Genomic DNA, 24,029 nt, shown 5'->3' on the forward strand with positions numbered 1-24,029 from the left:
CCTAGGGCAGTCTTAAAGCTTTTCTGTTTTGTTTGGATTATCTGGAGCTATTTAGCATTTTCTCCAACAATGATGAGAATTTGGTGTTCTGCCTTGCTGTGTGCCAGTGATCTATCCATCACTGGTTGTGTATCGGCATTGCAAGTGTTAGCATATGTCAAAACAATGATATGTGTGAACATGTCTTGAGGACTAGAACAAGTTCTTACTAGTCTTCTGAATTAAAAATATAAATGTGTCCATATTTTATGATGAGTTGAGGAATGTTAATTCTGGAAGACTCAGAAGTATAAGATTTGAGCATGGGTACTACTACACTGACATATATGAACATACATGCAGGGGTCAATGTTAAGTATTTTCTTCTATCTTTTGGGTTGTTTTTATTGCTGTTTGTGGTGGGGTTGGTTTGGTTTCATTATGCTCAGTTTTTTTGTTGTTGTTGTTGGTTTTTTTTTTTTTTTTTGAGACAAGGTCTGTTAATCAACTAACTGCTCACCATTGCAGTGACTCTGTCCAGCCAAGAATCCCAGAACCTGCCTGCCTCTCTGCCAACTTCTTCCCTACTCCAGCACTGGAGTTATGGTTTGAACTCAGTTCTGCCCTGCTTTTATGTGTGCGCTAGAGATCTACACTCAAGGTCTCATGCTTGTTCAGCAAGCACTCTATCTAGTGAGTTAACCACAGTGCCAATATTTAGTCAATAAAGAAAATATAAATTTGGGGACTGGAGAGATAGCTCAGTGGTTGGGAGCACTGCTGCTCTCCCAAGGGAGTCAGCTTGGGTTGCTGAAACCTACATGATGAATCACAAGTGTCCTTACATCCAGTTCTATCCAGGAGATCCACCGCCCTCTTCTGGCCTCTATGTGAACTGCAGGCAGATGGTGCACATACACAGGCAAAATACTCACACAAACAAAAATAATCTCCTTTAAAAGAAAATAAAATGGGTGATCCTTCTTATAACATAATTATTATCTTTCCATTGAGAAACAGCAGATCACTGATAAAAGTACTGAGTGTGGTAAACACGCTAGGAAGACGTTATGAATGGAAAGCTATGCTTTTAGGCTTTTAGTCAGTCTTTAAATATTAAAAGGAAGCTACAGATCCACAATCAATCCATCACAACTGAGTTTCTTCAAGTTATGAAGGGCTGACAAACACTTAAAAAGGAATCCAATAATATGAGAATAAATGAAACATACAAAGCATTCCAATTCTTGACAGTAATTTAAAAAAGGAAACACTCCTCAAATGTGGTAGTCAGTAATGGCCACTGGGAGGGGTGCTTGTTTATCTGATGGGTTTTAAGCTGCATAGCAAGCACCTCTGTTTCTTATGCATGCTTTTTCCAGATCTGAACACTAAAGGACTGAGATGTTGAGACAGATTTTCCTCTAAATTTATGTTTATGTCTTGACTGGAACTTAGTTTAAATCTTTATTTCTAAGCACAATTTAGTCTTTCAACTGAGCCTCAGGAAATGGCTAATTCTGACTGAAGAAAAATCACATGCTGCTTCATATAACATCCTAAGAAGGGATACACTAAGCAGACTTCTTTTCCTACATTTTGTTTTCTTTACCCATATTATACGGAGGTCTGAGGAATACAGAAGTACCTTGCTCACAGAATGTTTTAAGCATGGTATTTAATCTCACACTCTAGACGCCAGGTCCCAAGGCACGCAATACATTTCTATGGATGAGTTTGGTGTGTGAACAGCTTCCTATTATAAGGGTCTCATGGATCAACTACTGAGACAGAACTAACAACCCCCACTCTTTACGTCTGCCTCTGATGGCCTGGGAGATGCTCTTCTGTAGCTGCGACTTTGTAAGATCTCCAGTTCATGACACTAAAAACAGAAGATAGTAACACGGCTGGATTTTTCTCTCTTCTCCCTCTTGGCACACAATTTCCAAATTTAAAAACCACAGGTTTTGACAGAGAGGGTCAATTAAATAAAATTTTAACTAAAAGGCCAGACACAGTAGCCTGAGTTGAGAGAAGTTTCTGAACAGTCTCTGAGGCCAATGTGAGCAGCCAGCAACTTGCAAAAGAAAGCCCAGAGGTTGGAGACTCAGCTCATAAGTGGAGTTCAGATCAATTTACTAGTTTCTCTAAATCTTAACTTCTCTACCTTAAGAATAGGGACAATGATGACTATCACAGGTATATCACTAGTGAGTGAAATATTATTTACAGCATTTAGGGCATGACCTTATGAACATAACAAGAATATCTAATAAATGCCAGTCACTTCACTTGTCAGAAAATGCATGGTTAACACTTGTCAGTAAAGTTTGACTGTAAGGTATGCAAGGGAAAAGTGTTCAAATTTCACTACAAGTTCATAAAGATATTACAAAAATCCAGAGTGAATTAAAAATGGTACACGAGGTGAAAATACACACAGGGAAGAACATGCAATAGAACAGGAATAATTACTTCTTTGTACTTATTATTGGTAGAAATTAACACATACCTCATATATTCTATTTTTTTAGCCAATATTAGCCACTTTCTAATGTGCTTTACAAGAAAAAGGAATGAATAAACTCCATGGTCATGGTTCCTACGACTACTGACATATAAGTGTGGTAGCTCTGGAGAAACAAATACCAAGGGCTGTAGAGACGGCTGGGCGAGTAGAGTGCTCTCTCTGCAAGCTGTATTTGAATCTCCCACACCCACTTAAAAGGTACATGGGAAGCCATGCATCTGTCATCCTACAACTTCAGGGGCAAAGACAGGACGATCTCTGGGACTCACTGCCAGACAGTCTAGACAAACTGATGATCTCCAGGTTCAGTGAGAGATGCTGTCTCAAAAATAAGGCAGAGAGTGACAGAGGAAGACCCCTAAGGTTGATCTTTGGCCTAAACATGGAGTGGGAGGGATAGAGACAGAGACACAGAGCAACAGAGAGGGGGTGGGGGAGACAGAGACAGGGAGACAGAGGCAGAGAGACAGAGAGAGACAGACAGAGACAGAGACAGTGAGGCAGACAGAAACAGACAGCAACAGAGAGAGACACAGAGAGAAATGCATATATCTCATAAACATACTAGTATGATTCCCGTACATTTAGGGCCCATTAGTGTGTCATGTCAAATTGTCTTTGGTGTACTTCACATAACTGTAGCTTATAAACAGTGGTCCATGTCATAAGCAATACACCTGATAAGACATTGGTAAATGCTATACAATATTAGCTACTATTTTAAACAGTAAATAAATATTTGCATAGTATCTTATGCTTTGCAGGGTAATCATGAATGTGTATATATGTATTAAAGAGATACAGAAGTCATACTTGGGTAGATGTTGCAGAGCTACAGAAAGCATGAAATAGATTTCAAAGCTTGTCTTCATTTAATCATGTATTTTAGGTCTTCCTTTGGTAGCGTAGTTAGGCAACACAGTTGAATAATTTTGCTAGATTCTAACTCCCTATTTTTCATATGAAGAGAATATACAGATGTTTATGGATGTTTTCTCTAAAATATTTGAATATCATCTCAAAATTTTATGTAGTAAATGTGTTGCCAATAGATCTTCTACTGTATCAGGACTCCTGGGTTTGGCATGCTTCAAGTAGGAAAACAATAATCTCTGCAGTAAGTAACCCATAAATGGAGATGAAAACTATTAGAGACTAAGTGTCTGCCACATGTAAAAGTGTCTGCCACATGTAAAATACTGTTCTAAGAGCTCCCATGGGTTTGCACATCATTCCACAGCTTAGACATGTAACCACAAGTATTCTGATTTTGTAAAAAAATTTTAAAAAATTAAAAAAAAAACTGAAGCCCACATATAGTCTTAACTTCATGTCAAGATACTACCCATATTCCTGTTTTTACTCTACTAAAATAGAACAGTGTTATAGCAGCAGCAGCAGGAGGAGGTATGTCTATATTTGATCTGTTTCCCCAACACCAAGGAAAGGTTTTCCTAAGGGTTGGAGGTTCTCCAATCCAGTCAGAAATGTCTTGTAAGAGTAACAAATAATCGCATCCTTAAAAAGAAATAAAGAAAACACAAGCTCTTAGCTCATTAGCCCCAGCTCTTCTGTTCTATCCATTGGCCCCAGTCTCTAATCAGTCTCCCTTTGTACTCTGCCCTCCCATGTCTACTGATGCCTTTAAAATTCACAACACACATGGGTATGTTTGAGAAACCAAACAAGTAAGTAAAGAAAAATTATAAAATGTCCCCAATCTATTCTAAGTTAGGAAGAAAGTCAGTCTTTATACATCGATTCAACCCAAGTTTCTAGCTCGACCTTCTACCACTGTCAGCTCCCTGGCCACACCTTCTCATACCCACCATGGTTTTTATATTCTCATGTTGCTCTTTCCTTCCTTTGCCTTGCTTTGTATAGTTGTGAATCAGGTATATGAGGTTTTTTAATGTTTCCATGGAAATCTACCATGATATAGTTTATAAATGGTATTTTTAAAAGTTGCATTTTTTTCTAGCATGTGTGCCTCTTATTAAAGTTACTATATTTATTTGAGTTACTTCTCAAGTCACTATTAATTTTAATTACTTAGTAGTTGCAAATGAGTTACTTCACTGCAGTGAATATGTGCCCCCATGTATAAATTAGAATGTATACATACATATATAGAAAGCTTAGGCTAGCATGGATTTTGTTTGCTCCATAAAAGTTGGGACGGTTCATATTATACCATCAGGTGCACTGTGTGAACACAGTGCTGTCATTATTCAAGATCAATTGGCCCACTTAAGGAGTCAATGATGACTTTAATCTCTGCAAACATTTTTAAGACATTAACACTTTTAAATATCTAAACTTTTAAAAGAGTTTTACATTAACAATATATCTACTACACAGGTGGATGGAAAGATAACCAACTGTAGCATAAAACCATTAAAGACCATTTGAAATATATGCCTGCAGGATACAAAATAGCTGGATCCCTCCAACCCTAAAATGTTCCCACATATAAAGAGTTAATTTTGGAAAGAGATAAGCTCAAGAACTTAGGTTCCTCACTTCTATGCACACTTGGCAAATTCTTTTCATGATTCTCGAACTTTTGTAATTTACACCAAAATTTACATCAGCATCTTCACGGTTTCTCTCCGTCTCTGTACTCAACAACTCAGGTATTTCAGTGGCTGGTACTCATAATTAAATGGGAGTGGACATCAACATATGGCAGTGGCTGGATAAAAGACGGGAGCTGAGGATTACTCTGCGATTGCAAAGAGATGTCTTAATAGAATACAGCAAAAGGCAGAGACTGGCAATTGTCAATGTATTTTATCAATTACTTAGAACCTGTGTTAGCAACTGGCTGTCTTCTCTACTAGGAAGGTAAAACTTAGCCACACTTTACAAGTGGAGTGATAATCCAGCAGGGTGAAATGATGGGCAAATTGTGTACTGAGCTCTCATCAGGGTCATGCACATATAACAATAATGTGATGACATCATTTTCCCTGAGATGCAAGTCACATAGGGATTTCTAATTCATAGAAATGCATTATAATTGATTGGAAATCCATAACTAGAGTGTCATTCCTAGCAGGAATTAATAGAAAGAAATATTTGGGTAGTTCCAGTGAAACATACCTTGACTCAGAGTGTCAGGTGGTGAAAAGAGTGAAGCTCCCAGTGGAAACTGTGCTAGTGTTAATGTATGAGCCATAATTTAACACTGGAGTTCAATCACAGCTTCCTGACACTTTACAAGTATAATGTCACAACCCTATCTTGTGGAAGGTAGAATGGCCAGTTTCTTAATAATAAGTAGTATAATTTTTAAGAAATATATTTATAAACAGAATAATAATTTGCTCGTGCCCAGGGGCATGTTATTTATATCAGTGTAAAGCCTTACAGAAAAAGAAATAATCAAATGAGGACTATCAGTTCCTTGTTCACTGCAATACATACTTCTGATTCATGATTATTGATTACTAATTAGTAAGCACACATGTAACCTGTATAGGGCACTATCTGGTCATGCTCAGGCATTTCTCTATCTCTATTACCAAATAAGTGATTTGCATGCCATGTAGTAACAAAGCTAGGCAGTTGCTCCAGCTTCAACACACTTAGATTTATATAAAGGACTTTGGTGCTGACATCGTATCAGTATGTGTTTGGGCCTTCCTAAGTTATATGTGTTAAGTTTTGAGCCATGATAAAGCTGTAGGCCAGGGCAGCTGAAATCATAGTGGGAACAAAACTAGAGGAAGAATGAAATGCAGGGAGCTAAGACATTCCCCATTAGATCTGAGGATTCTCTATTTATGACCTTCCACCACTCTAGAAAGAGGAAAATAAGGGTTATTCTAAACGGCTGGAGTGTGCAGGGGGTGTCAGCCAGTTTCAAGTGGCAGGAAAGCTTTCCTTAGACAGAGGGGCTGGTGTACACAGTCACTGCTCACATGTTGAGTGTAGTGGTGTCCACAGCTCTCTACATGGTTATGTAGGATAGAGCAAGAAAGAGTAGAAAGTGACATTTAAACACAGAGAGTCTGAGTCCAAAACCGGACCCAGCATTGAGAAGCGCCTTCTACCAAGAAGTGTTTTTTCAAAGTACATCTGCAGAGTTTCCGACCTGACAATTTCCAGTGAAAAAGAATTTTAGTTTCCACTTACCACTGCATTCTTCTTTGGTCTTAAAAGTGTCTTTATCTCTTCTTTTGAAGTGAATTTTAATGAGCCTTTAATTGTCAAAAGGATTGCATAAATATTCATTAGACACTAAGAGCAGTTTTTTTTTTTTCCATTGCCTGGAAGCTGAGAGACAAAACAGTAAGGCTCCAAGGCAGAGCAGATGTAACATGGAATTGTGAACATTCAGTTTTAAAGTCAATGTTTGCCTCAGTGACTCATTGCATCGGAACCCTTAAAGATGCTTAGTGAAAACACTCGGATTTTTGCCTTTAAAAGTTCTCCAGCAATGTTGGTCATTCATTTGATGTCTCCTCCAGTTCTGAATGGTCAAAAACCTTCTGCCAGCTCTTCCTACAGACTTCTGAAACAGTGAATACTACCATAGTTATGATGTTGGGAGAACATAGATTGGACCTAAATCAACAAGGCAAATCTTGCTACTATGAAAGGCTCACAGCCTTTTCCACATTGGACCTGGGTCTCCAAAGAAAGTGTTCATCAAAGTGTTCCATGTTCCAGAAACCCAACACTGCAGTCAGAAGACAGAATTCTTGTTTGGAGTCATGGCCCTGGGCATTTCTAGCTGTCAAAGGGAAGGTTATACCCACTAGGTATCTTGGCAATTCAAGACTTTCTGTGGTCACAACACAAATCAGCAACATTCGCTTGATACAAACAAATCACTCTGAATCTCCCACCTCTGATTCACCATGGAAAGGAAGTTGGAAACCAGGAAGCCATACCTGGGGCTTCCAGCTAAACAGTGGTGACTGCAACTGAATTATTTTATTTCCCTGACCAAGAAATACTGAGGGCAGGTTTCTATAAATGTATGCTCTAAAAAAGACTGAGCTGCTAAAGGAGCTAGGTCATCATTAGCATGTAACCAGGAATATGAAAATATTCAGTGAGATCTGGATTTGAGATTTGAGGTTTTATAACAGTAAAATAATAGTGATTGTTTTAAATGGATTCCCACATTCATATAATAACTCCCATTATAACCAAATCTAGATTACATTAGTCTGTTATGGCTTTGGATGTTTAATTTAAATAAAGTTGTTAACCAAATAAGTTTTAATTTATCTTTTATCCTAAAATGATTAAAAACCAACCAAACATACTTTACATTTCTCTGTCCTTCTATTTTTCACATCTGTAAGTTTGGATGGAATTGCAGCACCAGAGTAAGAAGCAGAAGTGTGCCAGTAATGATAATTCAGTAAGATTAAATCACTACATTCACAAGGGTTCTTCTCAGTGCTGTCCTTCCCGCCTCCCTTCCCTTCCCTTCCCTTCCCCTTCCCCTTCCCNNCCCTTCCCCTTCCCCTTCCCCTTCCCCTTCCCCTCCCTTCCCTTCCCTTCTTTCTCCTAAGTAGCCATCTATTTACCTGAGCCTCCTGAGTGCTGGCCCTATGGGAATGCACTTCCATTCACAACCCATGATCTCAAACAAAATATAAAAAGCAAACACAACTAGTAAATAAAAGTCATTTTATGGTACTGATATTCAGGAACTAAAAACCGAGACCTGTAAACATGGCATAACATGCACTAAATCCTAGAGGTAGGGGCAGGAGGATGAGAAGTTCAAGGTCATCTGCTACATAGCAAGTTCAAGGCCACCCTGTGCTACCCGAGGCCCTGTCTTGGAAGGAAGAAGGGAAGAAAGGAATGGAGAGAGGAAGGGAGAGAAGGAGAGAGAGAATAAATAGATCCAGGCACAAGTGTTATAGTAATGTTTCTTTAAAAATCATAGTTTACATATTTCCTCCAAAACTCTCAATAAAATGTATTTGCCATTGTACCACAAAAGGGTGAGTGGGTAGGGGTTAGAAGCCATTAGATCATGCTGGGCCCTACCTTCATATCACACGAAGACAATTCTCTCAAGAGTCAATGGGTTGTCGTGAGTTACTCAGCTTTCATTTACATCTTCCCATTGTTATGACCTCCATGTCATCACGCAGCCCCAGAGCCCTGTCTAGAAGTTAGCACCAGACACAGATTCCTCAACCCTAGGCTATTTTCATTACCAATGATCTAATATGTAACATTCTCTTATATTAACAGAAAACAAAGGCAAAAATTTGGCTTTAAGGGTTTATTGTATTAATATTTTCTGATATATAAACAAACCAGGGTGGTTTGGTAAAGTATCTACTTTAATATCGGCTATTTAATAGTTTATAAAGTTCAGATTAAACTTCATTTAAATGCCAGATATTAACCTCCTTTTAATGAAACTATCTCTGTTAAGGGGGATCTGACATTTGTGTTCCACTTCTTTGTATATACATGAGTATGTTTGTGTGTGTGTGTGTGTGTGTGTACAAGTGAACGCGCACACACATGTGTGTTTGGTTGGGTGTGTCCGTGTGTCCATGTGTCTGTGGAGATTAAGGTCACTGTGAAGCTTCTTCCTTCATTGCTATTCACATTCTATCTTCTATTGGGATAGGTGTGTATGTGTGTGTGTGTGTGTGTGTGTATACAGGTACCTTTGCACACATGTGCACCTGACTATGGAGGCCCAAGATTGGTGTTGGGAACTCCATCTCCCCTACTCTTCTACCTTATTCTTCTGAGGCAGGATCTCTCAACCAAATGCAATACTCGGCAACATTGCAATGGCGCATGCCTTTAATCCCAGCACTCGGGAGGCAGAGGCAGACAGATTTCTGAGTTAGAGGCCAGCCTGGTCTACAGAGTGAGTTCCAGGACAGCCAGGACTACACAGAAAACAAACAAACAAACAAACAAAACAACAACAAAAATCTTCCTAAGGGAGCTTGTTCCACTGATTCTGTCTGTCTTACAAGTCTGGACTCAATGGCAGGTGGCCACAGCCACAACATCACAATACTCTGGGGATTTGAACTCAGATTCTCTTGTTTGCCCATGAGCACTCTAGCCTCTGAGTCATCTCCCTAGCCTTATTTTTAAAACAGGGTTTCTCATTGAACCTGGAGTTTGCCAAATTAGCTAATCTGGGTCACAAGCATATGTTCCCACATCTTGCTTTTACTTGGGTGCTAGCGATCCTCACTTCTGTATCCTGTATTCCTTGCATGATAAATATGACTAAATCATCTCCTAGCTGTGGCTGTTGCTTTAGAATATCTGATGTGTCCTACATCTCTGCAGACTCTAGATGTTCCTTCCCAGAACACTCTCCTACTGTGTTAATTTGAATGGATTTTAAACAGGTTACTTAGGGTCAGCAAGATACATGAAAATACTTTTTGCCAAGCCTGGTGACTGGAATTAAATCCCTTGAAGTCACATGGTATTAGAAAATAACTCACGGCTTCAACTTGTCCTCTAATCTCTCAGTGTACACCCAAGTACCAAATAAATGCAATAAGTTAAAATGTTAAAATAGGCTATTTTGAAAATTAATTTTATGGGACAGAAGTGCAAAACGAGACCTTAAAGGTTTGATACCAGAACACACACCCTGAAAAATCACAAGGCAGAAGTGGCAAGTCACTCACACATGTCTACTCACCAAATGTTCTAAAAGTATCACAAGGTCAATGAAAGAAGGCTGCTGGTGGAGACGGGCTCCTTCAGGCATAGCACAATTTCAGATAAAGTGAAACCTAAGGATCTGAGTGGTATTCCCATTGCCATCTCCATACAGAAATTGGAGACTAGACAGTTTCAGGTGACTATACTTGATTCCTAAGGATACAGAGACTTTATCAAAACATTAGCATAGAGATGTCCTAGGCTGGCTGTGGAGTCCTGGTTGGTGCTGTTGGAGTTCATGATGTAAATTACAACAACTAAGCCCACTTGAACCATGTCTGTCTGGTTTATAAACGGGGCATGAAAAACAAATCTAATTGTTTACATTAAGAAAATAAATTCCATTGATTCACCCTTTAACCTGAAGGGATATGAAGAAATAAAGTGATCATGAAATTTACTACATACATTAACATTGGTGAACTGAGCCTGCAGCATGTTCTAGCTAGAATTGTAGCATCATGATGCAGTCACACATTACCATCACTAGCTCAGATGATGACAGTCATATAAATATTGTGATGGCAGTAGAATCATACTGTGTGAACTTCTAGGTTTTGTTCAGCAATCATTTCACCCAACCTGTGAGCTCTTATGTCTTTCCATTGAGGGTATCAACCAAATTGATGATACTGGTCCTGGCCTTTGTGGTCTGAGTAGAAGTCAGAGTTCTCCAACACAATACGGCAGTCACTTGGCTCTACTTAACATCATAAGTTAAATGTTGACTGAAATGTGCCAGAAAATATGGAGCCAAACTCTTCTTGGGAACTACATGGACTTCAATGTTAAGAACAAGTCTTTCTAAACTCACTCATAAGGGTAAACAGTCTCACTGCTCAAATTATTCTGAACCATCCAGGACAAACTGGTGTTGGCACTGCCTCTGCACCAGATTGTCATATAGCTTACCCTCCAATGGAAGTTTTCTGAGATTAGACCAAACACTGTTGGGTATGCTAGAAAGAAGCTGGGGATGGCCCTGAGTTCTTGCACCCTGCAATGCTGCTCACATTACTACAACTGGATCAGTGTGTTGAGATGTGCTCTGATTATTCTCTTCTAGATCACCAAGGTTATCACTGAGGAATAGACTGCCATAATTGCAAGATCACCAGGCTGAGCCAGAAAGCTCCAAAGGCCAAAACATAAGCATTATTACTAACACCTGCCACACAAGACTGCCCAATAACAATGCGGCATAAAATCTGAAAGGAGAATACTTGTGGGCCATTTATAGGGCAATTTTTATTTTTATTTTTATTTATTTATTTTTTGGTTTTTCGAGACAGGGTTTCTCTGTGTAGCCCTGGCTGTCCTGGAACTCACTCTGTAGACCAGGTTGGCCTCAAACTCAGAAATCCGCCTGCCTCTGCCTCCCGAGTGATGGGATTAAAGGCGTGCGCCACCACGCCCGGCCTCTTTTTAAATCAGTACTTCATAAAGGAGGTAACTTGATTAAAAATCTGTCATTTTTGGGGGGACCTATTAAGAGAATTTTAGTAAGGGGACAGAGATTTTTGAGTATTTCTATGGGTTGTTACTGTCTATGTGTTTGTGTGCAATTGGTGCAAAGGAAATGAGCATCTCTTCTAAAAATAGTCTTCTACAATTGCTCTCCACACTACTGTATAAGACAGGGTTGCCCTGAACCTGGAGCTCAACAGTTTGGCTCTATTATCTGAAGACCAAGCCTGGAGGATCTGCTCATCTGCACATCCCCACTCCAGGAGTGGAGTCACTACAGACAGGCACCACCTTGTACATGAGTACTGGGATCTAAAGTCATGTATTTATTGCATAAGTACCAGACACTATACCCACTGAGTCATTTTATACGTGCTCTCTGAGGGTGTTAGTATTTGAATAGTTAGGAATGAAGCCCACACTCTTAAGGAAGCAGGTATCCTCAGAATGGTAGCTTTCAAAATCATTGGGAAGTTGAAGACCTTTGCATGGCAAGCCAGATAACCTGAGTTTGACCATTAGAACCCAGGTAAAGGTATAAAGAGAGCGAGTGCCAACTGCAAAGATTTGTCCTGTGACCTCCATAGACAATCTGTAACATTTCCACCCCCAAGCATAGCCACTCCAATCTCTCCCACACACATTAACAGTAACAGTAACAATAATAATAATAAAAATAAAATAGCCTCTAATAAAATAATTAAAAATAATGAATTTTTTAAAAAGTCAAATGTAAACCTTAATGTTCCTGGTCCAGAGCCTACTGGCTACAAAACCAGACATTCTGGATCTTCCATTTGCCATTCACAAAGACTGGGTTTTGTTAGCCTCTCTTATCATGTGACACAATTCCTTACAATCTCTTGATATAGACACACAAATGTCATCGTCTATGTCTCTGAGAAGTCACACACAAAAAAACACAATTATCCTAAGTTTATGAAGTGTGTTAAATAGCCAGGTGTTTTGAGTTTTAATGAATCTGAGCTATGTTGATCTTTGAATTATGGTTCTCACAATTCCTTCCAACAAGAAAGCAATAACGGTGATTTCACTGCTCGCACCAAACGCAGGTCATGTATATCCAGAATCAGCCTCTCCTGAGAGTTATCCAAACCAGCCTCCAAGGCTTCTGAACCCTGCTGAGTTTCCAGTGAGAGGAAAGAAAGAAATCCTTAATGACAGACTTCACTGCAAACTGTGGGCATGAGACAACAACAAGATTACAGGGAGGTGGGTCAAGGGTGGCCCTTAGTGGGGTGTGCTCCTGCCAACTAAGGGACGATCATTGATTAGACTGGGTAATTTTGTCTTCATTTCTATACATTTCCAGAAACTTTTCTGTTGCTATTCTGGCTCAGCAAGCTGCATCAAGTAACCTTTCCAATAACACGGTCCCTTTGAAAAAATCAAATCCTTTAATAATTTGTAGACTGAAGACCACTTCAAAATGCTTCACTCTGCTCTACTAAATAAGGTAACAAAAATCACTTGAGGTATGGAGGCTATTGGCAAAAATCTCAGCTTCAAAGTACATACAAGTGTGTTTGTGAAGAATACAACTATTAATAACTGGGTATTGTTAACATACATACATGCCAAGAATCCTACTTGAACACATTTTAACCTTTTTAAAATTTCATGTATTCCAAATGTTTTGCTAAAGAAGTTACTCATTTCCAGTGACCAGAGGAAAAATGTACTCTGACATGTTTTCAATAAAAGATGATGGTTATAAAATGGAAACACTGGGTTTAAAGCTAGGCAGACAAGCCAAGGGACCATCTTACATGCTGCTTTACATATTTCCACATTGTAGCAGGAGAAACTAAGCAATGAGAAAATATTAACAGAGAAATACAGAGATTTATATTCTCTCCTATTAATTTTTAAAAGATAGACAAAGCATATGTAAATGGGCGAATGACTGGGAACTGTTGTGCATGGGAACATAGACTATGGGTCTGCTGGCTTACGCAAGACTGCTCCCTCAGCATTATTAGCTTACTTGACAGTATTCCTGGACTCAATGTTATATATTCAACTGATCATTTAACACTCAGAATACTCAGTTATACATCCAAACTAACAGCATATCTGAAACCATTCCTCATCTTTCCTGAGAACTCTCCCCCCATCTCTTCCTGAATTTTTTTTTAAGAAAAGAAAATGAGAGTCTCACTAAGATATCCTCACTACTGTCAAATTCACAATGTTCCTACATCAGCACTGCAAATGCTGGGATTATAGGCACATACTACCATGCTCCACTTAATCAGATTTCTTTAGTATTCTCTGATGGAGAAAGCCATCACTCATAGCTGGCAAAGCCCTAAACCTTTAGAGTCATAGGTGCAACAACATTATGAACTAACCAGTACTACCCCGGAGCTCTTGACTCTAGCTGCATATGTATCAAAAGATGGCCTAGTCGGCCATCACTGGAAAGAGAGGCCCATTGGACATGCAAACTTTATATGCCCCAGTACAGGGGAACGCCAGGGCCAAAAACTTGGAATGGGTGGTGGAGAGGGTAGGGGGACTTTTGGGATAGCATTGGAAATGTAATTGAGGAAAATACCTAATAAAAAATATTTTAAAAATTCCCTTGTCATTTTTATTGAAATGGCTAGAATAATTTCATCAGAATCTTCTATATATGTCTGTCCTTCCTCCCCTCTCTGTTGACTCTACTGAAAGATGTACAAGGAGGTCCTGATGATTTTTGCTCGGTTGGTCATCACCAGCATTTATTTCAGTGTCTCTTCCTTAGTCCTACCTCACCTTAACTATCTTTATACTTCAGTTAGAATTACATTTGTTAAAGTATGCCTTTCTTCAATCACTAGGTAATTATTTACTGAGCACTTTCAAGATACCATGCTCTGACCACATACTGTCCTAGTCCTAGTAAATACAATTCTCAGCCAACACAGCCCTTTCAGTTACTGCAGAGATAGAGAGAGAGAGAGAGAGAGAGAGAGACAGAGACAGAGAGACAGAGAGAGAGAGACAGAGAGAGACAGAGAGACAGAGAGAGAAGACAATATCACATGAACATATCTAAAAGTGTAGTGCAAAATGGAAAAGCAAAGAAAGCATGCATGGTCAGTTACTTCTGGGGATACCTAGAATTTTCTCACTATTACGTCATTTCTTGCAAAGAAAGATAAGGAAGAGAGTGACCCATGAAGAAAAGTGAAAAATGTTCTGGAAAGAAGGAATAACAAGCAGAAGTCCCAGACACACCTGTGTTATAAGGGAATGGCTGAGCCTAGCATAGCATGTCCAGGGAGAGGAAGAACGAGATCAGGAATGGAGACCTGATAGGAGAAGGCCTGTTGGAAACATTCCTCTGCCTGTTAGGATAAGACTACAGACAGCAAAACAAAGGCAGCCAGGAGACTACCACAATCATTAAAGCAAGCAAGCAAGCAAGCAAGCAAAGAAGCAAGCAAGCACATATATAGGTGGTAGTTCAAGAGATGTGGAGAAATGATTCTACCAAGAACATACTTTGAAGCCCCTGCCATAACCTTATTTTCCTAAAAGAGCAGAACCAAAGTCAAGTGCTTGCACAGGAATAGCCTATTTGTGAATGCCATTCCGGGATGGTATATGAATGACTAGGCTATGAAACAGAAAAGGAGAAATGTAGTAATTAGGGGCTACTCCCTAGTTCATCTCTAACTAATGGTACCATGAAATGCCTCGGCACCTCCAGCCATGCCTGCCTCTCACCTCCTCTTACTCTCATTAATCAAACTGTCCCAGGAAAATTTTCTGTCACTTTCTACACGAGGTATATGGACATGGTATGGTTTCTGCATGAGTTATACAGGCTACATCAGAGGGGGGAGCATGTTGAAGGGCAAGAGTGAAGACAGTGCAGTCTGCCCTTTGCAAAGCTGACCCTGGCCTTCACAGGATCGCCTGCTGCAGTCTGGGGGCTGCAACTATCTCAGATAGAACACTATCAGAGGACAGTTTGAATACTATTAAAATGATGTTTGAATTTATATTTACCACTTAAGAGAAAAAGAAAAACAATGTCAAGGGAGTCTTAATCAATTTACAGGTGGGAGTGCTATTAACTTAAAGAGGAAGACAATGAGAACTATGAGTATGCTATTTTGCCTATAGCTTATTTCAGGGATCTATGCGACCTGCAGGAAAAGCACTTGCTTCCTAACCCGGGTCATTAGACCCCTTCTCACCCTTTCCTTTCCACCTCAATTTTCCCTGCTCCCATAGATCTGACACTCAACTGACTTACCCAACAGAAACCTATTCTGAATCTTAAACTCATGGTCAGTTTTCATCCGACTCAATGTCTTATGTTTGCTAGTCTATACCAAGTAAATATTATGGAACTATGTCATTTAGCCTTGTAGCTAAGAAACAGTGTATGAAAAGGGATTCCTTCTTTTGGGAGAGTCTTAGTACATTTTCTACATTCACTCCATCAGTCCCCCCCCTTGCCACAACTGTAAGTTCTCAAGATCGTGCTTGTGTGAATCTCCCGCCTACAATAATTTAATTCTGTTCTTTCCCTAGATACTGCCCTTGTAGCCTTCAGTTTTCAACTGGGTTGATACATTCTTTTCAGTCACTTACACCACTCTTCTCTCAAACTGTTCTTCGTATTGATATTCTCTCATCTCCATAACATGTTCCCACCTGGGGCTATTACTACCTTCCTTGAATGAATAGAACATATCTACAAGGGTAAATGATGTATTACGGCAATATTTGGTAATATTTACTTAATGCTGTGCACTTGGTACTGAAGAGCAAATAGAAGACATTCAGTCAGATGAAAACTATGACCATGAGTTTTAGTTTCAGCATAGGTTTCTGTTGGGTAAACTTCTTGGTTGGCTAGGTTTTCTGAGTCTAGCAATTTATGTTTGAAACAAATGTGTTATTCCAGAAGATGCCAACAGATCATGTGTTCTTGATACATAATAAATAAGATGGTCAGAGTAATGAAAATATCTAAAATGCAAATCATATCTGGGAAGAATTTATACACTATAATGACCCGAGGAATGCCCTTACCCATTTTCTAAAATTACTACTATATCTTGAGGTTTTAAAAGCACTACTAGATCTGAAAAAAAAAAAACCAGTCATTTACATTTAATAAACAAAACAGCACACAAAGTAAAATACCTTAAATTAATAACCAATAAAAATTACTCCCTTGAAACTTCCAAATTCCAAATATGGCCATACAAATATCATTTAGTCAAAAAACTCTTAATCTCTATAGTAAGCTCCTTGGGGCATTCTATAGTGGCTCACCAATGTTACCTGAATTCTCACTGCTTCTGGGAATTCATCTCTGTACCTGACACTGAGATTCCAGCAATGGGTAGGCAGGTGCTTCTCAAATTTTACTGCATGCCCAAATCACCTGCCAGCCTATTATTTTTTTTTAGTATTTCTGAGTATTTTTGAGTCTCAATAGATGTGGATTAGGACAGCAGAATTTCTTTTGTCAGCTCCACAAGTTTCCATGTACTGCTGAATGTGGGAAATGACTTAAGAAGTCTGGTCTTTTCCCCATCTGGCATTGGCATTTCCAGTTCCCTTCACCACACAATCCCTAGCTCCTCAACCTCTCACTGCTTAGCCGTGGTTCCTTCATTCTAGCTAGGGTGTAGGTGCCGCAGTTAGGAGGAGTGCCCTTTTCTCTATGTGCACTGTGCAGGGTACAGACAGAATGTAAACTACATGTCTGTGTCTGAGCGCAGCTGCACGTGTATTACAGCTCATAGTGAGACCACTCCCATGCTTGATATGAAATCTCTGACACACAAACTTGAAAGCCCAAGGTTGATTTCCATCCCTATCCAAGGCCATGGCCCTGAATGAGGAAAAGATCAAAATAATATCCTAGAAAAATATGTTTTTGTTATGACTATGAGATCCTCCTATTGCAGATGGGCATGTCATTGTGGATGAGTACTATGCTATGTGTGGGGAATGAAATTCATCTCCATCACCACCAGGAAAAGAAATGGACACTCATTTAAGAGTGAGCCTTTCTCCCGAGAACTTTTCGATGTGTGTGGGAAGAAGCCATGTTGAAGGATGAAGGGCAAGTTAACAGGAGCAGACTCTCGGTTACACACAGCAGCTGTCCAGTGAGATACTGTTTCCTTGACCTGAGCCAAAGAGGACAATTACAGGTGGACCCCTCTGCTATGTTAGCAAAGAAAAAGAGCCCAACTTGAACCAAGTCTAACGTAATTTGATCATAAACGATTTTTATTGTAAATAAAAATAATAAAGTGGCAAACTACCTCACTAAAGTTCATGTTTTAAATATGGAATAGTGTCATTGACATAATGTAAAGCAAACAATAGTCAAGGTATGAACCCTAATTTGGTGTTTTAATTATAGACAGCAGTTGCTAGAACCAAGTCTTCAATAAATAGAAAGAAAAAAGAGGAAGAAAACCCATGTGTTCTAGCTGACATACACAACTGATTTCATTACTGATCCTATTCTAGTATGTAAAATTATACAAATGTGTAATAAAGAAAACCCTGTAATTATTTAAACTGCTCGCGACTTGATGGATATTTGGGTTGTCTACAGTTCATAGTTATTTTTGAATAATGCCATGGTAAACATTCAAGTGCATGTCTGAACATACATTCTTCTTCAGCAAACTATTTGATCACTTCTTATAGTTTTTTATTATAAGAGTAATACGTAGTAGATATAAAAGCAGTATCACGCTGCAGTTCTGACTTGAAAGTCTATAATAAATAACAATGCTGATCATCCCATTTGTTTCACTATGTGAATGTCTGTTAGATAAATATAAATGTCCGTTAGATAAATAATTGTCAAATTTTGCATAGGATAATTCCTTGTTGTTTTCTTCATTTTACTAGAATAAGTGTCTATTATGCAATATTTGGGTTTCATCTTTTTTTTTTTTTTTTTTTTTGGCTAATTCTGTGGACTATATTTTCTCTTCTTGGTGATAGGCTCTGGAGCACAGAAACTAATTTTAATTGATGAATTCCATTTGTTAATTCTTATTGTTGCTTGTACTTTTAAATGCCATGTCTTAAGATTCCTTCCTTGGCCTATGACTATTTTACACAATTTCAATATCTGTGAATTGTTGGTCACTATTCAAACTTAGAAGAAAATTTATAACTAACAGCAGTTAGGAGTTTCTGTTTCTTCCTAACTTGCCAAACCTTGGTAATTCCAAACTGTTAATTACTTTGTCAGATGGCTTACTGGAGCTTGGTATTTCCTATTATTGAGCTGATAATTCTCATATTTATCTGCTTGTCATATCTACATCCTCCTCCTGTGGATAGCATGTTCATTATTTTTGATTTTTATATCATTCAGCTTTCCATTTCTGTCTTTTTAAAGACATAGACAGCTGACAGTAACTCTGCTCTATAAGCCATGCAGCCCATTTTCCAAGAGTATGGTCTACCCGCTTTTTTGTGGTTTTCTTCCCTGAAGTATTAAGTTTGCCAGTATAAGATTCTAAAAGTTTATGCTTTACATTTTTAAAGCTTCTTGTAAATTGAAACCATATAAATATTTTCCCTTAGCAGATATTTACAGGGTAGATAACAAAACCAACACAGGAGTCAGACAATCTTAATCTAGGTACTGCCTTATATTAACTTTCTGACCCAATGTATAACTTAATGCCTTTGAGCCTGCTTCATGATTTATACAATGAGATAATTAAGCACCAATGCTTTATCCTAAGCCATAATCAAATTATGTTAATTTTTAAAGCTATACAAGACAAAATTAGCATGTTATTCCATCTCAAAATGAAGTATTGTCAGCTTTCTTTATGCCTATCATCTAAAAATGGCAAACACTGTCATATTTAAAAAATACTGACATGTGTATTTTTAAGTTACAAAAATACCAATAGTGCCAGTTTTTCCTGTTACATTACTAATATTTAATAAACCCATAAGCATGCTCTAATGATTCATTTAAACACAAGAATAAGAAAACAACCTGCAGACTAAAAAGTAAGGCATTATAGAACTTCTAGGGCATAATTTTGCCCATGTGTCTTATAAAACAAAAACAGATGATATGGCATCTTCAGTGGCCCTTTAAAACCCTTTCTGGAGCAGATGTAAGAATCAAAACAAGCCACAGACAAAGGGCAAGTGTTCTCATTCAGCTTTCAAAACCAACGTGTACGCTTACGCTCATTGGATAAATAATCAGTGGCGAGGTGGAAAAGTAAGATATGAACTACAGCAACTTCACCCACTAAAGCCAGCAGATCAGCTTCCTCCAAACCTTCTGCCTCAGCTGCCCAATGCCATAAAACCCAGTGTGCAAATTTATAGGGACACTCTACAAGCGATGTCCAGCAATGGAAAGGAACAATGACTGCATAATTTTAACATTAAGAAATGAATCTGTAGAGGTGTTCAAACTCACTCTGCAGGAGTAAAGCCAGAGATCGGATGTCTTCTTCGCAGGCTGAGCAATTTGAGATACTTTTCAAGTTACCTCATGAGATAAGTATTTCAAGAAGAAAAGGAAAACCTGCTCTATTCTTCCAGGTGGTGTGCAATTTCTTGTTCCCCTAGAACTTAAATGTAGTCCTAGGTTGTTGGGGGTTTTTTTCCCTTATTGTAAATAAACAATCATAAAAGTGCCTTGCCATGAAAACAAATGCTTTTAATAAAGTAGAATATGACAGAATAAAGGAAAAAGGCAAGACCAAAGTCCCTGGCTTTGTTTCATTCAGGCATTCAAATAAATGCTCTGAGGTGGCAATGGTTTTTTGTTTGTTTGGTTGGTTTTTGGGTTATTTTTGTTTTGTTTTTGCAACTTGTTGCTATATGTGCATGTAGCAAACACTTGCTTTGGATTTCTTTCTTTAAAAAAATATTTTTGATTGCTTAGGAATTTTATATCATGAGCCCCTATTATACTTACTTCACAGTCTTCCCAGGTCCGTCCCCCTCCCCTTGTAACCTCCTCCTCCCAACAAGAAGAAAGAGGAAGAGAAGAAGAGCAAGAGGAGGAGGAGCAGGAGGAGGAAGAAGAGGAGGAGGAGGTCGTCCAATTTGTGTTACCCGTATATACACCAGAGTATACCCAATTGCTAGACCCTTTAAAGAAAACTGAGTCCTTCATCATCTCTGACAGAAACCATCTGTTTGTAGAGAGCTGCAGCTCAGCGTCTTTATTACAGCTTATGAGCATTCCCTTCTATGGTTTCTGTCTAGGCTGTTACTCAGTTCTGTTCTGCTTCAGCCATAGTCCTTCACTAAACGTGTAAATTCTAAAAGGCTAGCAATCACATTGATATTCCAACTTCTGGTCTACCTCTAAGACCAGCAGTGAGACTTAAAGTCACCAAAAACATGAATACCACTTGCCTCTACCAAAGCCTAGGAAATAGAAGCAGCTTATGAAAAGTTTACAAGACTCTTTCAAGTATGCACATAGGTACCTCTAACATACCTTCCTACTAGGATTGTTTTAGGATGTGTGGCTGTTTTACACACATAATTGCCCTTTATTTTCTGTTAAATAAAACCCTTCACTCCATCATCCCACACACAAACTACTTCCGTTCTTACTTGAAAGGAAATTCCTTTCAAGGTTCACAGTACATTAGAGACAGCTGCATTGCTCAGCTTCCTGCAGAAACTTCACAAAGCTGCAGATGTGATTCAAGCATGACCTGGATCACAGAATGAGACAATCCACAGCATTCACCGCCCCTTCTCTTTTCTCTTTGAATTTGATATATATAGTCTATGTCTGTCTGAGTACAACAAGGGCTGTAGGCATGGGTCCTGAGGGAACAGAATCTCCCCTAAATGCCTGAATGCTAATTTACAAAACAAGATAAGGTTAAAAACAGCACATTTGCAGTTAATTATATTTTAACAAAATTCACTACCTCTATTAGCTTCAAAGAGACAAATCTCACATCCACACACACATACTCCTTGGGTGTGTTTCCATATTTCCTTGGAACTCAGAAGTGTTTGTCTGGAAAACTCAACTCTCGACTCAGAAAGAGCAAAACAATACTCAAGTAAGGTAGTAAGAATTCTGGCATAGAACTTTTCCAGTAGAAGAGAGTTATGACTTGGTTTCTTCCCAGAACAGTTCTCTACACTGCTGGACAGTGACAAACACATAAATTAGTTTCATTGGGAACATATTTAATGTGACTAGGTGTGAGCACAGAGCTAGAGGCTGTCAACAACATAGCACTTTCTGAAGGTAGTTCATGGGACTTTGTAAACTTGGAAGTAAGTTTACAAACAGGTGTTTAATCGTTATCAGCAGACAAAATCTAATTTTGTATATTTATATATGTGTGTATTTCTTTACGCATATATACATGCATCTATGACTTTACACACATACATATGTGTATACATAACATATATGCATATTATACATTATATGTGTGTGTATGTGTGTAAATCATTATCATCCAAGTTGTACTACCTATATACACACTGAAGCATGATCAAACTCCCAGTTGCCAAAGAAAACTGAGTCTTTCCCCACCCCAGCCAGAAGTCAACAGTTAGGAAGTACAACATTTCAGCATCCTTATGAGAGTTCTCTACTATGGATTTCTATCTAGGCTGTTACTTATTTGTGTTCTGGATCAGCCATAGTTCTAAACACACTCTCACACTCTCTCTCTCTCTCTCTCTCTCTCTCTCTCTCTCTCTCTCTCTCTCTCTCTCTCTCTCTCTGTGGTGGGGGGCAAGAAATCTAGGATACCCATTTGATTTCACTATTTCACAAAAATACCTGAAATCATAATGAATTGCTTCAAAGAAACTAAAGACTAAAGCTTGCTACTGACACTTTCTACATCATTGTGGATATTTCTATGATTTGTGAACAGCTGTCTTTTACCAAATAATGGGACATTCTTATGTTTTACAAACAAACAAAACAAAACAAAAATACTGAAACCTGGGTACATAAGCTACTTTTCAAATAAATTATTTTTTTATTAGCCATTAAAATGACTATTCCTTCTAAATACATGTAAACAAAACAGTTACTTGTCTTGGGAAGTAGGGGACCTAGAGATTGTCTCTGAATGAAAAAATGAACAAAACCTTCTGATTCATGACAGTGTGTATACACACCCCCTGAAAGGCGTTATTACATTGTTAGCTCTCAGATGTTTGCTTCATAGATGTGTGATGGAGTGTTGGCATCTATATATTAATTGTCTGTGGTGGTTTTGAGGCAAGAAATACATAAGCCTGCTGGGAAAGTCCAGACTCTGTGCACCTAGAGTTAGTCAGCTGGCTGTCCATGGCTCTGCCCTGATTCCCTCCTCACAGGCAGTATAGCAAGCCTTGGCCAGGAAACAATGAAAGAAAACAAGCCCAGGTGTTTAGTGGCCCTGCTCTAACCTCTTTTAATATACAGACATACATACACATATATGTACACGCATGCACAAACACACACTCGCAAACACACACTGGGATTTATATATGTAAAAAAATGTCAACTGTGTTCATGGCTCCTGTAGAAACACAGAACCACCTGAGAAAACCTTCACCTCCCTCTAGTCAGGACAAAAGAGGCAAAAAAAAAAAAAATCACCTGCTTCTGCAGGCAGGGCTCCTCTGCCACTTTGCACAACGCTGCCACAGAGTGAACACATTGGCCAGCTGCTGTATTATTGTTGGCAAGTACCAAAATTTGCTTAAAACCTTTACAAATGAAATCCAGCTGCTTGAGCTCAATCCCAGATGTGTTCAACAATGTGTGGCTTTGATAGATTAAATTGAGCATAAGAAAGAGATGAAATATATGAAAATCTAATTTGCAAGATGTTTGTCATTAAGTCTATTTTTAAAAAACACAGAAAATTACATTTTTCACTGGGAAGGCTAAGTAGTATAGATTAACAACACACATAATTGCAAGTAAATTGCTTGTGCTAGAAATCAACTGCTTGGTGTATACGCATAAAATTGAAGCCAAAAACAATTGAAGGAATGTGATATATCTGTGAAGAAATCATGTATGTGATTTATGCTCTTACTTCTTCACATCCAGGTCTCATAACATGTTTTCTCTCAGGAAATTAAGTAGAAAACATTTACTGATATTGTCTGATTTCAATAAGCTCCAGCAATCCTAGAAAAACACAGGTATAAGAAACACATGTATGGATATGTAGAGTTCACTGAACAAAGACTGTGATGTTTCAGGGTATTATGTTAGAAACCTCGACAAAGTGCCGTCTGCCTTTCTTCTGTGACTGTCACACTGAAGGTCCTCTCAGGCTGCTCTCCAGGTCACTGATCACTTGATTTGAAT

General features: G+C 38.6%; 1 protein-coding gene across 2 annotated transcripts in view; it reads right to left on the reverse strand.

Annotated features, from left to right (window-relative positions):
* Bmpr1b (bone morphogenetic protein receptor type 1B) overlaps positions 1–24,029 on the reverse strand; it is a 157,876-nt gene that overhangs the window by 67,441 nt on the left and 66,406 nt on the right. Inside the window, exon 1 of one of the 2 annotated variants that reach the window (XM_029475532.1) lies at positions 6,653–6,712. The exons of the other annotated variant lie outside the window; for it this stretch is intronic. The gene's annotated coding sequence lies outside the window, so the exon portion shown is untranslated. Of the gene's footprint in view, positions 1–6,652; positions 6,713–24,029 lie in introns of those variants that run through there. 2 annotated transcript variants of the gene reach the window in all.

This window comes from Mus caroli, chromosome 3 (assembly GCF_900094665.2).
Source record: "Mus caroli chromosome 3, CAROLI_EIJ_v1.1, whole genome shotgun sequence".
NCBI lineage: Eukaryota > Metazoa > Chordata > Mammalia > Rodentia > Muridae > Mus > Mus caroli.